Source organism: Rhinolophus sinicus, chromosome 3 (assembly GCF_057876585.1).
Source record: "Rhinolophus sinicus isolate RSI-liver-muscle chromosome 3, RSI-T2T, whole genome shotgun sequence".
Taxonomy (NCBI): Eukaryota; Metazoa; Chordata; class Mammalia; order Chiroptera; family Rhinolophidae; genus Rhinolophus; species Rhinolophus sinicus.
Genome location: NC_142503.1, coordinates 114,907,866 through 114,919,502, shown reverse-complemented (window position 1 = coordinate 114,919,502; position 11,637 = coordinate 114,907,866). Strand labels below are relative to the sequence as shown.

The window sequence follows — 11,637 nt, the reverse complement described above, 5'->3', positions numbered from 1 at the left end:
CTAAGTTTGACGTCGCTGGGGGTGGGAGGAGCCCGGCGCGGATGGGAGCGACTTCCGGGAGAGGGAAGCGCCCGGTTGCCGGTAGGGAGGGGAGATGCGGCACGTGACCGCAGACGCACGCAGGCCGCTCGGGTGGGGCGGGAAGCGCGGGTAGTCCTCGTTTTGGGCGCCCCCTCTCGTCTCACAGCGGCTGCTGAATCCCATAAAATCTGTAAATCGGTTAATTTGGGCGCTCAGGCGGTGGATGTCGCGGAACACGCGTTAGTGTGAGGGGTCGTGACGCTTCTCTTTATTCGTTTATCAGTTGTTAGGCGGAAGACTCAGAGCCACAGCGGGGTCGTTTTCAGCCGTCCCACCTGCCCAGCGTATTGTTAAGAGTTTCTGAGAGCGAGCCACTAAGGAGCGGGAGCGGGCGCACTCACCTGCGAACGCGGATGGGCTGTGTTGGGAAAGGAGAGGCGCGGCGCCGGGCGGCGGAGTCGCCGGTCCGAGGCCGAAGTGCACTTTCTGCCGGGCGTGACTGTGCACACAGACCTCCGCGCACACCTGGTGTGTGGGGAAGGCGTGAGGGCAGCGCCACCACTTGGATTTAGAGGGAGAGGGAAAAAAGGCACACGAGTTAGATGGGCTGGTTGATTTATCACCCTCTTCTCCATGGTTTGAAGGAGGCTCTCAGTTCCGGATTCTGAGATTTTTACGCCCTAGATAAAATGAAGCCGGTGGTTACGGTAAAGTTTTTCTTTTTTTTTTTTCAGCTTGAGAGAAAGGGATTTTGGAAACTGTCCCTTCATCACATTTTGGGAAGTAGTTAACTGGTTGTAAGGGGCGGTGAAGTCAGAAGGGATTATGATTTTATGTAATAATTGAGGCTTGCTTTCGTGAGTCTGACGCTTGCAAGTCCTAACTATGAGCTTGGAACAGCCTTGTTCTCTTGAGGTAAACACCAAGAAGCTGTTCTAGATACTTTTGGCTCTTTGAGGGAACGCTCTCTGGTTCATGCTGCTTTGATGCCTGTCGGTGCCTTGCGAGTACCACTATTAAAATATTGTTATCTCTGAATTCAGCTCAGTACCTGTAAAAAAAAAAAAAGCTATCACTCATAGTAGGTCACTTCTCTGAACCTCTGCGAGAGTTCTTTCATGTAATTATATCGTATGATAAATGAGCATTTACGGAAACAGCAGTGAATTAGGAAGTTAAGACTTGGATTTTAATTTCTTATATCTTAAGTTCTGTAGTATTTTGACGTGAACCATAGACACCTAGATCTTGCACATTTACGTACTTCAGTATGCATCTGTATAAAAGCATATTACCATATAACAAAAATATCACATTTAAAATAAATAACTTCTTAATGTTATCTATTATTTCATCTTCAAATTTATATAGTTATCTCCCAAATGCCCTTTAGAGCTGTTTTGTCCAAACCAGGATCTCTTTAAGGACCATACTTGTTTTTGGTTATGTATTTAAAGTCACTTTTAATGTAAACTAGTCACCCTCCCCTTTAGCTAATCAGAGAAAGATTTAGCTAATTTTTCTCTGATTAGCTAAAGAGATCAGGTTTGTAGTCTTGTAGAACATCTCACCTTCTGTAATTGTTTGACTACTTTTTTGGTGTTTGGCTTACTCCCCTAGTCTTTGCATTTCTAACAAACCTGAACTCAATGCTAAAGGCTTGACTAGCTTGGTGCCATCTTGCTCTCCCTTGTGTAAAGTTCTGTGTTTTGTTTTTTCTCCTTAAGACAAAGTAATCTGTGAGGTCCTACTGTAGTTTCCTACAAATGTCCAACTCCCCATCAACCATTCACATAATTGCCTTAACAATGTTTGATAACTCTTGCCTGAATCATAATTTTATTAGGAGTTGCAAAATGATAATTTCTAATTCTTTCATTCCACCTACATTTAATAATTTGCATTATTCTGTAGAGTAGGAGCTTTCTTTTATAAACTGGCAACATTTATTTACCTCGAAATGCAGCTCCTGCAGAGAAAAAGTGCTTAGTTCGTTTTCTTACCAACTTTGAACGTACTATGGCTTCAAACAGTGAAAAATGAGTTTGTCTGGCTTTTTTTTTTTTAATATCATTTTGTCCTCACAGATTTTTGGTATGTTCTAATCATTCTTTTTGTTTCTCAAATTTTGATGCTTTTAGAACACCTCTCAAAGAGTCCTATGTAATTATTATAATTTTTTAAAATTCTTTGAGCATTTTTCAGTAGATGTAACATTAGCCTAGGTGAGAGGGTAAGGCTAGATCTTGATGTTTTTTTCTTTTTTGCTTTTGCCGTGATCTAGCTGGCTGACCTTTAAACAAGCTGCTTAATCATTTTGTGCCTTACTTTTTTCATCTATACAAATAGAGTTTTGGCAAGTTTCCCTGCAACTCTGATGTTCTTGACTTTAAAAAAAAGATTTTATTGAGATATATTTTGCATATCGTAAAATTCACCCATTTCATGTATACAAGTCTGTGATTTTTAGTAATTTTGCCAAAGGGTGCAACATCACTGTAAATCTGTTTTAGAATATTTCCATCCCTTTGTAAGATTCCACATGCCCATTTACAGCTATTTCCCACTCTTACCCCCAGGCAACTACTAATGTACTTTCTGTTTCTGTAAATATGTCTTTTATGGACATTTAATATACATGGAATCATACAATATATGATCTCTTGTGTCTGACTTCTTTCATTTAGCATATTTTTGAGGTTCATCTATGATGATGTAGCATGTATCAGTAATCCATTCCTTTTTTATTGACTAGTATTCCATTATGGGTTTTTGTTGTTGTTGTTTTTTTTTTTGTCTACCCATTCACCAGTTAATGGACATTTAGGTTTCCGTTTTTTAGCTATTATGATTAACATGTCTGTGAACATTCATGTGCAAATCTTTCGTGGACATGTGTTTTCATTTCTCTTGGGTAGATACCTAGGAGTGAAAGGTATATGTTGTATCCCTTTCTATGTATAATATTTGGAAAACTGCCAAACTATTTTCCAAAGTGGCTGTACCATTTTCCATTCCCACGAACAATGTATAAGGGTTCCCAGTCTCTGAATTTTTGATGATCTGGAAATATTTTCTGATTTATTTGAGATTGTATTTTCTTATTCTTAGCATTTTACTACAGCAAACTACCTTCTCTTTGGATATCATTAATAATTAGTCTTTAATTATTAGGAATAATACCTAGAGGAAATAAAAAATATATCAATCTGCTATAAAATAAAATTCAGCTTCTTAATGTTGTTTTGAATTTTTTACTTTCACTTTTAAATGAAGGCTGGTAGGAATCCTATTAATGACAATGAGTTAAGACATGAATTAATAAGATACAGTCTTGCCCAGTTATAATAATAAAACACTAAATTGCAGTGATGTCATTCAATTTTATTTTATTAAGCCAACATCTTTAATATTAATTAAATATTTGTTGAGTGTGTATATTCTTAGCATGTTAGGTGCGTTAGATTATTTCTCATGACACTTGTAAATATGTAATAATGTCCTTGATAAATTAAAAAAATTAAGTTCTAAAAGACAGAATAAAATCACATATTGTGAAGTTATAATGTCTGAGCTATGATTCAGTGTGGGAGGAAGTACTGACGTTATGAAGCTCATAAGCACTCAGTAGTACTAAGCTCCTGGTTGCAAAAGTGGCATATTGTCACTATAGCAACTACCCATTTGGATTTGAAACCCAGGCAACAAATGGTGGATAAAACTATAACATTGAGATGGATATGTGCTCTGGTAGTTTGAAATGCGTGCCTGTTATAGTAAAAGATTTGTTCTATTTTTCTTGTTATATTTTTTTTATGATTGATTCTTTTGTACAGATATCTTATTTTTTAAATCATTGGCTCCTTTAAGGATATATATATACACATGTGTATATATATGTATATATATATATGTATATACTCACACATACATACATACAAATATATATTCTTCCACTTTTATTTCTTTGTTTAAATTGTACTTAAAAAAACACATAACAAAATTTACCATCTTTAAGTGTACAGTTCAGTAGTGTTAATATTCACAGTGGTGTGCAGTCAATATTTAAAACTTTTCATTATACAAAACTGAATCTCTCAACCCATAAAAAATCAACTTACCCATTTCTCCCTCCCCCAGCCTCTGGCAACCACCATTCTACTTTTTGTTTCTATAAAGTTGATAACTTAAGATACCACATATAAGTAGAATTTTACAGTGTATGTCTATGAACATGGGTGTGCAGCTATCTCCAAGATCCTGCTTTCAGTTCTTTTGGATATATATCCAGAAGTGGGGTTGCTGTCTTCTAACACTTTTTATCTAATATATTACATTGATCTTCTGTGTAAGAGATTTGGTGAAAATGCAGTCAACAGAACCCCATCAGATAAAGAATGCAGTAGATGTGACTGACGTTTGTTCTTTCTGTGTGTACACTTTCTTTGTGAGTCTTTGCAATCTTTTTTTTTATTTTATTTGTATTTTTTTAGGGATGTCTTAATTCTTGTTAATGTATTTTTCTGAGGAGAAATTAAATGTTCAGTGTTCTTATAGTCTTCCTTTTCTAACATGCTAAACCCAGTGCTTTTCCCAGTTAGGTTGTTAAATATAATTTTACTGTAGATTTCTCTCCATTATTGTTTGGCAGCTTACCAAACAATAGTTAGAAAAATATAACTTTCATTATGCTGAATTACTTGTGATTTTTTTTAACAGAAGAAACCTACGGTACAGATTTTTTCTTAGCTATATCTTGAAAAAAATGTTCAAGGCTACCAACAAACATGCACAGTACCTAAATTCAAATATTTCTCGAAAAAATGTCTTTCTGAGCAAGATCTGGGTTTCAGACACTGTTGGCAGGTAGAGATGACATAACTTCCTAATAATTCTCTATTAGTAAGTATCCATAAATTTGCTTAGAGGCGCAGGAGCCTCCTGGAAGAATATAACTGGGAACCTGATTCCTTTCTTTCCTCCCTTGTCTGATGGATTGGAATGGTTCCTAATGAGGTCATACATATTACAGGAAAAAGAAATAAGGGACCGAAGGAAATTTGTCTTAGGGTAAGGTAAGTCTGCACTGGTGAGCTGCGTGCAGGACAAAGGAACAAGTCATTGGTTTTTTTTTTCCCTATGTGTACCATGTTGTTGATACCAGAACTTTTCCTAGCTAAGCCACTCAGACGTTGATTGTGCAGGTTTATGAATTGGAAGATCTGTTCATAAAGCACGTATTGATAGATAACATCCTAAAGGAGACTGCAGAAAAGAGAGAAAAGCAGTGTGATGGGGAATGGGGAGGATTTTAGCTTATCAGAGTATGCTCCCCTCAATGGGAAAGCTGACTCTGTGTTTCCAGATTTCCTAGTTTTTGAAGAGAAACTGAAATGCTATCTTTTAAAAAAGATGCAAGGTCTTGATTGCCAGCTCATTCACATTAAAAATATTCTGTGGGCAAAACCAAACCAGATTTGGTCTGCAGGACATCAGGTTACCAAAGAGCTCTCATACATATGGGCTGGATCCACTTTGTGTTCCAATACCTAGGCCTGCTACGTAGGTAGCTAATTCCTGTGTTTTAAGTCCACTCCCAGAGCTACTTTTTCTCATGCATCCCTTTCGGAGTTTAAAGAAAAAAGAAAGAAAGAGGTTTAACTTGAATGTCTGTTTTATAGCATTACTGATATCTTGTCTTTTATTCAAGAGATGGGTGTTTTTAGAGGTAACTTTTGTTGCCAAAATATACAGAGGGTGCCAAAAAAAATGTATATACATTTTAAGGAAGGAAAAAACTATTCAAATTGTAATACTCAGTATATACCAATAACAAAAGATGACTACAAGTCGTGTACACATTTTTTTGGCACCCCTGGTATATTAAAAACTGAGTGTTGCTATCTTTCATGCAGTTGATTCAATCAATAGGGTTTCTTGACTTCTAGTTAAAATCAGTAATTGGCTGATTTTAATTATCTTAGTTGGAGCTGTACAGCTTACATTATAGACAGTATCCCACAATGGGGCTCACAAGGAAGGACTATTACTCAAGGGGCACAGTCTCTTAAGTAGTCATTTTAATAGGGTTCCTTAACTAGCCTAAGTTAGGAGGGGATTTTTTTTTTCTTTTTTTATACATAACTACAGGGAGTTTCGAGGACATCTATACACATGCATCAGAGCATACCTGAGTCTTACAGGGACTTGAATTGGGAACTGAAAACAGGAATTAAGGTTAGTCTCTTCATCTCTCAGAGTACCCTAGTCTCTCTTTCCTCTTCTCAGCAGGCTTCCTTAGCTTTTTCATGTTAGATAGGGTCCCAAACTACTGGTCCTTAGTAGTCTGTCTACATGATCTCCTAGCTCCAGTATGCACTTTCATTTGCAAATTTGTTTTTTGTCTTCAGTTGAAATTTTTGAGAACCCGATGGGGTTATCTTTGGAACATAGGCCATAAGAAAGTTGGTGACATTCTATTTTTTTATTAGTTTCAGGTGTAAAACAATGTAATAGTTAGACATTTATACCCTTCACAAAGTGATAACCCCCTCCCCCAATCTACTACCCCTCTGACATCATGTATAGCTGTTACAATTCCATTGATTCTATTCCCTATGCTGTACTCCACATCCTGTGACTATATATATATGTTACATTATAGTTGACATTCATTATTATTCAGCTGTAGCTTCAGGTGAAAACGAAAGTGGTCAGGCATCTACACTGTCCATGACGTGATTTCCGTAATAAGACAAGTGTCTATTGGATACCATACAAAATCTTTACAACATTGTTTGATTATATTCACCAAACAATCTTTCGTATCCCTATCGCAAGCTTTTAGAAAACTGGAAATGGAACTACCTTATGACCCAGCAATTCTACTCTTAGGTATCTATCCAGAGAAATTCAGAACACTTAATTCAAAAAAATATATGTACCCCTATGTTTATTGCAGTGCTATTCACAATAGCCAAGACTGGGAAACAACTGAAATGCCCATTGGTAGATGACTGGATTAAGAAATTGTGGTACATTTATACAATGGAGTATTATTCGGCCATAAAGAAGAACGAAATCTTACCGTTTGCAACGATATGGGTGGACCTAGAGAACATTATGTTAGGTGACATTCCTATTGATTTCTGCTTTAAGGCCAAGTGTTCCTGCCCTAGTCCAATGCTGAATTTAGAAGGATGGACTGATGTGCTAAATGCTTTGGACAGATGGATGTGGAGATTAGGGTGAAAAGAGGGAGGAGCTTTCTTCAGAACAAGGCGTAGCCAGCAACCACTCTGAAATCCATCTAGTATAGTAGATACTATGGCTCAGTGACTTTTTATCCAGAGATGCCTAAAACTCTGTATTGAACGAAAATGGCCTAAGATGACAACTGATCTTTTATATAGTTGTTGAATAGTTTTCAGATAGTCTCTTTGGCTTCCTCCTGGAATACCCATCAAACTTTTCTAGGTCATACTAAGTGAATAGCTATAATACTTTGTCATGAAGAGTTGTATCCTTCATAGTCAATTACTATAATATTCTCATTGAAGAATTTAATATTTAATTTATTTAATCCTTAAATTTCTTTAGCCCATTAGGTGCTGAAAAGGAGAAATGAAGTATGAGGTGTGATAAAATACGATGAATACTACTGCGGAATGCCATCCAATGGAAAGGCAGGGATCTTCAGTATGGGAAGCAGAGCATCGAAACTTAGTAACAATGTGTGACAAGTTTCGACTTGTTTGGTGCAGTCAGTCGGGTGTGAGCTACTTACGGTTGAGAAAAGGTATGTTTTAAAGAGTGCCATAAATTATGGATTATGAACAATGTGTGAACATGAAATTTTGTTTCAAACGACAAAAAGTGCTGAAGAAACACACAAAATGTTAAAATTGGTTTATGGTGATGCTGTATGACCATGAAGACAATTTAACAAGTGGTTCGAGCGATTTCGTAATGGTTGTTAATCTATTGAAGACGAGAGATCGGGACGTCCTTCAACATCAAAAACCCAAGAGAATGTTGAAAGAGTAAGTGAAATGATTTGATCAAATGTGATCGACTATTAGGGAAATTTCTGAGGATCTTAAAATCTCTTACGGTTCTGTTCAAAGCATTTTAACAACAGATTTGAACATGAGGCGAGTGAATGCGAAATTTGTTCCATACGTTTTAACTGTTGAACAAAAGCAACAGAGTTTGTCAATTTTGTTGGAGTTGCACGATCATGCCACTTCAGATTCCAGCTTTTTAAGACATGTCATCATGGGTGGTGAAACTTGCGTCTGTGGTTGTGATCCTGAGACCAAGGTTCAGAGTTCTCAATGGAAATCACTCAGTTTTCCTTGTGTGAAAAAAACACGGCAATCAAGATCTACAAGTAACATCAAGGTCATGTTAATTGTGGTTTTGACCTCGATGCAATTGTGCCAGCTGAGTTTGTATCCAGGAACACTACGGTGAACTTTGAATATTATAAGGGCTTATTAGAGTGTTTAAGAAAAGATGTGTGTAGAAAACAGCCTGAGAAATGGGTAAACAGTTTCATCCTCCGTCATGACAATACTCCATGTCATACATCACTTCTGGTATGGCAATTTCTATCAAATAAACACATTACAGTGTGTCCTTATCCACCTTATTCACTGAATGTGGCACCATGTGACTTCTGGCTCTTCCCCAAAGTCAAAATGACCACAAAAGTAAACATTTTGAATCGATTCAGGACATCGAGGCAGCCACAACAGCTCAATTAAAGACATTCACAAAAGAGGACTTCCAGAACTACTTTAGAAAGTGTCAAGAATGATGGGATCAGTATGTTCCAAGTGAGGGGGAGTATTTTGAAATGATTAATGGCAATGTGTCCTTCACTGTAATAAATTTTATTTAAATGTTCATCATATTTTTTTGATCACACCTATTGTCTTACAAGAAACATTAATTGGAGTGTTGCTTTGCTCTAGGGCAAAGGGGTTTCCACTTGATATGCCATCTCTAGTCAGTTTTGGAGGTTGAGGTGTACTGTGTTAAGAAGGATTTTGAGATTGTTTTCTTGTTCTACTGGGAAGAGTGCCATGTTTGATTTGTGATGTCTGCTGTGGTCTGAAGTAATTGTTGACCTGAATGACCTGTATTTTATATCTCTAATCTGGGTTAATTATTGTCTAAATGATATATTAGTGTTTATTTTCTACTTTCTTTTTGTTATACCTATTCCCTCTTTAGTGGATTGTATTCATGTCAATTCCTTAATTTTTGAGTAGCAGCAGATCACTTAAGTGTTAAATTTTGTAAGTAAGTTTTTTTCAAATAAAGAATTTTTACAAGGCACAATGATATTAAGTACATTTCTAAATTTAAGAATTGTCATGCCTTAACTGGATTATCTGGAAATATGAACTACTTTATTTATATTGAATGTTAAAGGTGAACTCATGCTTTTACACTACAGTGAAAATATAACAAATCTTTCATTCACTTTAAGGATACAGACTTTCTCCCAGTTTATATACATGAAGATTGTCAGTCACATCTCTAAAATCTAGCCTTTCAGCAAGAAATTTCTAGTAGGAATTCATTTATTGTTTTCCAAATTAGAGAAATACATAAACATGGTAACAAAACAATGTAGTATAAAAGTACTTTTGATGAAAACCAACAATTTCTCATTCTTTGCCTCCCATTGTGAGGCCTACCCCCAGAAACAAACATTTTTAACTATTTTGGTGTTACCTTCTTCATATGCTTTTATCTACACTCCTTGACTGATTAACTTTAAACATCATCTGTTTACTCCCTTTTATAAAAGATGAAGATTTGGTTTATTACATTAATCCCCATCCCTCTCCCATCTTTCTACCAATATTTGATAGTTGATTACAGCTTTTAGTTTTGATTCTTATATTAATCAGCCTTTGCTGCTTAGCAGACAGTCTTTTGTGTATAAGAGGGTGGTTTATAGCAGAGTAGATAACTGTTTAGCAAATATTCACTTCCCTCACCCACCTCCATGGGAAGAGTATTCTTCCCCCCTGATCTTTGATGTTGGGCTTTGTCTTAGAACTTGCTTTGACCAAAAGAACATGGACAGAAGTGACAGTGCACCAGTTTTGAGCCTAGGCCTTACGGGGCATTAAATGTTTTCATTTGCCCCCCTGGGAATTTCTAACCTTTGCATAATAAAACATGTTTTAGGTATCTGCTTCCCAACATTGAGCCCCAGATGGAGAAACATGGAGAACACATCAGCTCGGTCTACAGCCTGAAGCAGGGCTGCCCCAATTGACTTAAAGAATTTATTTCTATGTGAGCAATACATGCTTATTTTTGTATGCCACAGAGAGTTTTTTGGTTGCATATTCTGAACAAAAAAGTTGATAAAAATGGATACCCAGAAGTGGGGTGCTGTTGTAACAAAAACTTAAAAAAAGTACATGTCATTGTCTTTGGGACTGGGTGGGGGTCAGCAAGAAAACTGATAGAGGAAGCTGAAAAAAAATGGTGAATGGTGTTACGTAGTAGCAAATCATTTGACAATACTTGTCTGAGGCAACATGGAAAACAGAAAATGTAATTAGCGAAGTTGTAGTGTGGGGTACAATACTGAAAGCATGAGCTGGTGCTGCTAGAGCTGTACAGGATAAGGTACTACAAGAATAATTCATACCATAGTCTACCATATCTGATAGTCTACCATATCTGATCTGTTGGTCATAATTATTCATGTTTCTCCCATACCAGCTACCTAGTTCATCTTAATATGTATGTGTGATGGAACACACCAGCTGGCAGGCTTTCCTTTAGTGTGGGTAAACAGAAAGCCATCTTGCCACAAAGAAGAAGGCCTGTCTCAGGGTCACTAAAGCTACAGTATAAAATTAATTTTCTGGTGATGTTACCCCTCTCCATTCTTTTAAGAAAAGGGCTCTAAGGGCCCGGCCCGGTGGCTCAGGCGGTTAGAGCTCCATGCTCCTAACTCCAAAGGCTGCTGGTTCGATTCCCACGTGGGCCAGTGGGCTCTCAACCACAAGGTTGCTAGTTCAATTCCTCCAGTCCCACAAGGGATGGTGGGTGGCGCCCCCTGCAACTAAGATTGAAAGGACAACAACTTGACTTGGAAAAGAAAAAGTCCTGGAAGTACACACTGTTCCCCAATAAAGTCCTGTTTAAAAAAAAAAATAAAAAGAATGAATAAAAGGGCTTTAATGAATAAGGATACTGTTTGCTAGAACAAGTAAACATGAAAATTTCAATGACTTAACAAAATAGCAGTTTATTTTTAAATTTGTTTAATAGTCCAATGAGGGTTTTTCTCTCAGCAGGCAATTTTCCTTCATGTGATGATTTAGAGCCTGTCTTTTCTTCTGTCTTGTGGTTCTGCCATTTTTAAGCTGCCTTGTGGTTCTCTGTCTCCTGCTAATAGAAAGAAGAGAAAATGGAGACAGGACTTCTTAATTTTCTTGGCAAGGGAATGACACTGCCTCTACTTACATTCCACTGGCTAAAACTAGTCACATGGTGCCACCTAGATGCAAGAGGGTCTGAGAAATGATGTTTTTGGCCAAGCTGTTATTTCTTGGGGACAACTCTATACCATAGAAA

The 11,637-nt window shown here is 37.1% G+C and overlaps 1 long non-coding RNA gene across 1 annotated transcript; it reads left to right on the top strand.

The window, feature by feature from the left end:
- Window positions 1–3: 3 nt before the first annotated feature.
- LOC148758552 (uncharacterized) lies at window positions 4–9,727 on the top strand. The gene is made up of 2 exons (XR_016020767.1): window positions 4–728; window positions 7,621–9,727. It is a non-coding gene; the product is annotated as an uncharacterized LOC148758552 (long non-coding RNA).
- The last annotated feature ends 1,910 nt before the right edge of the window (window positions 9,728–11,637 follow it).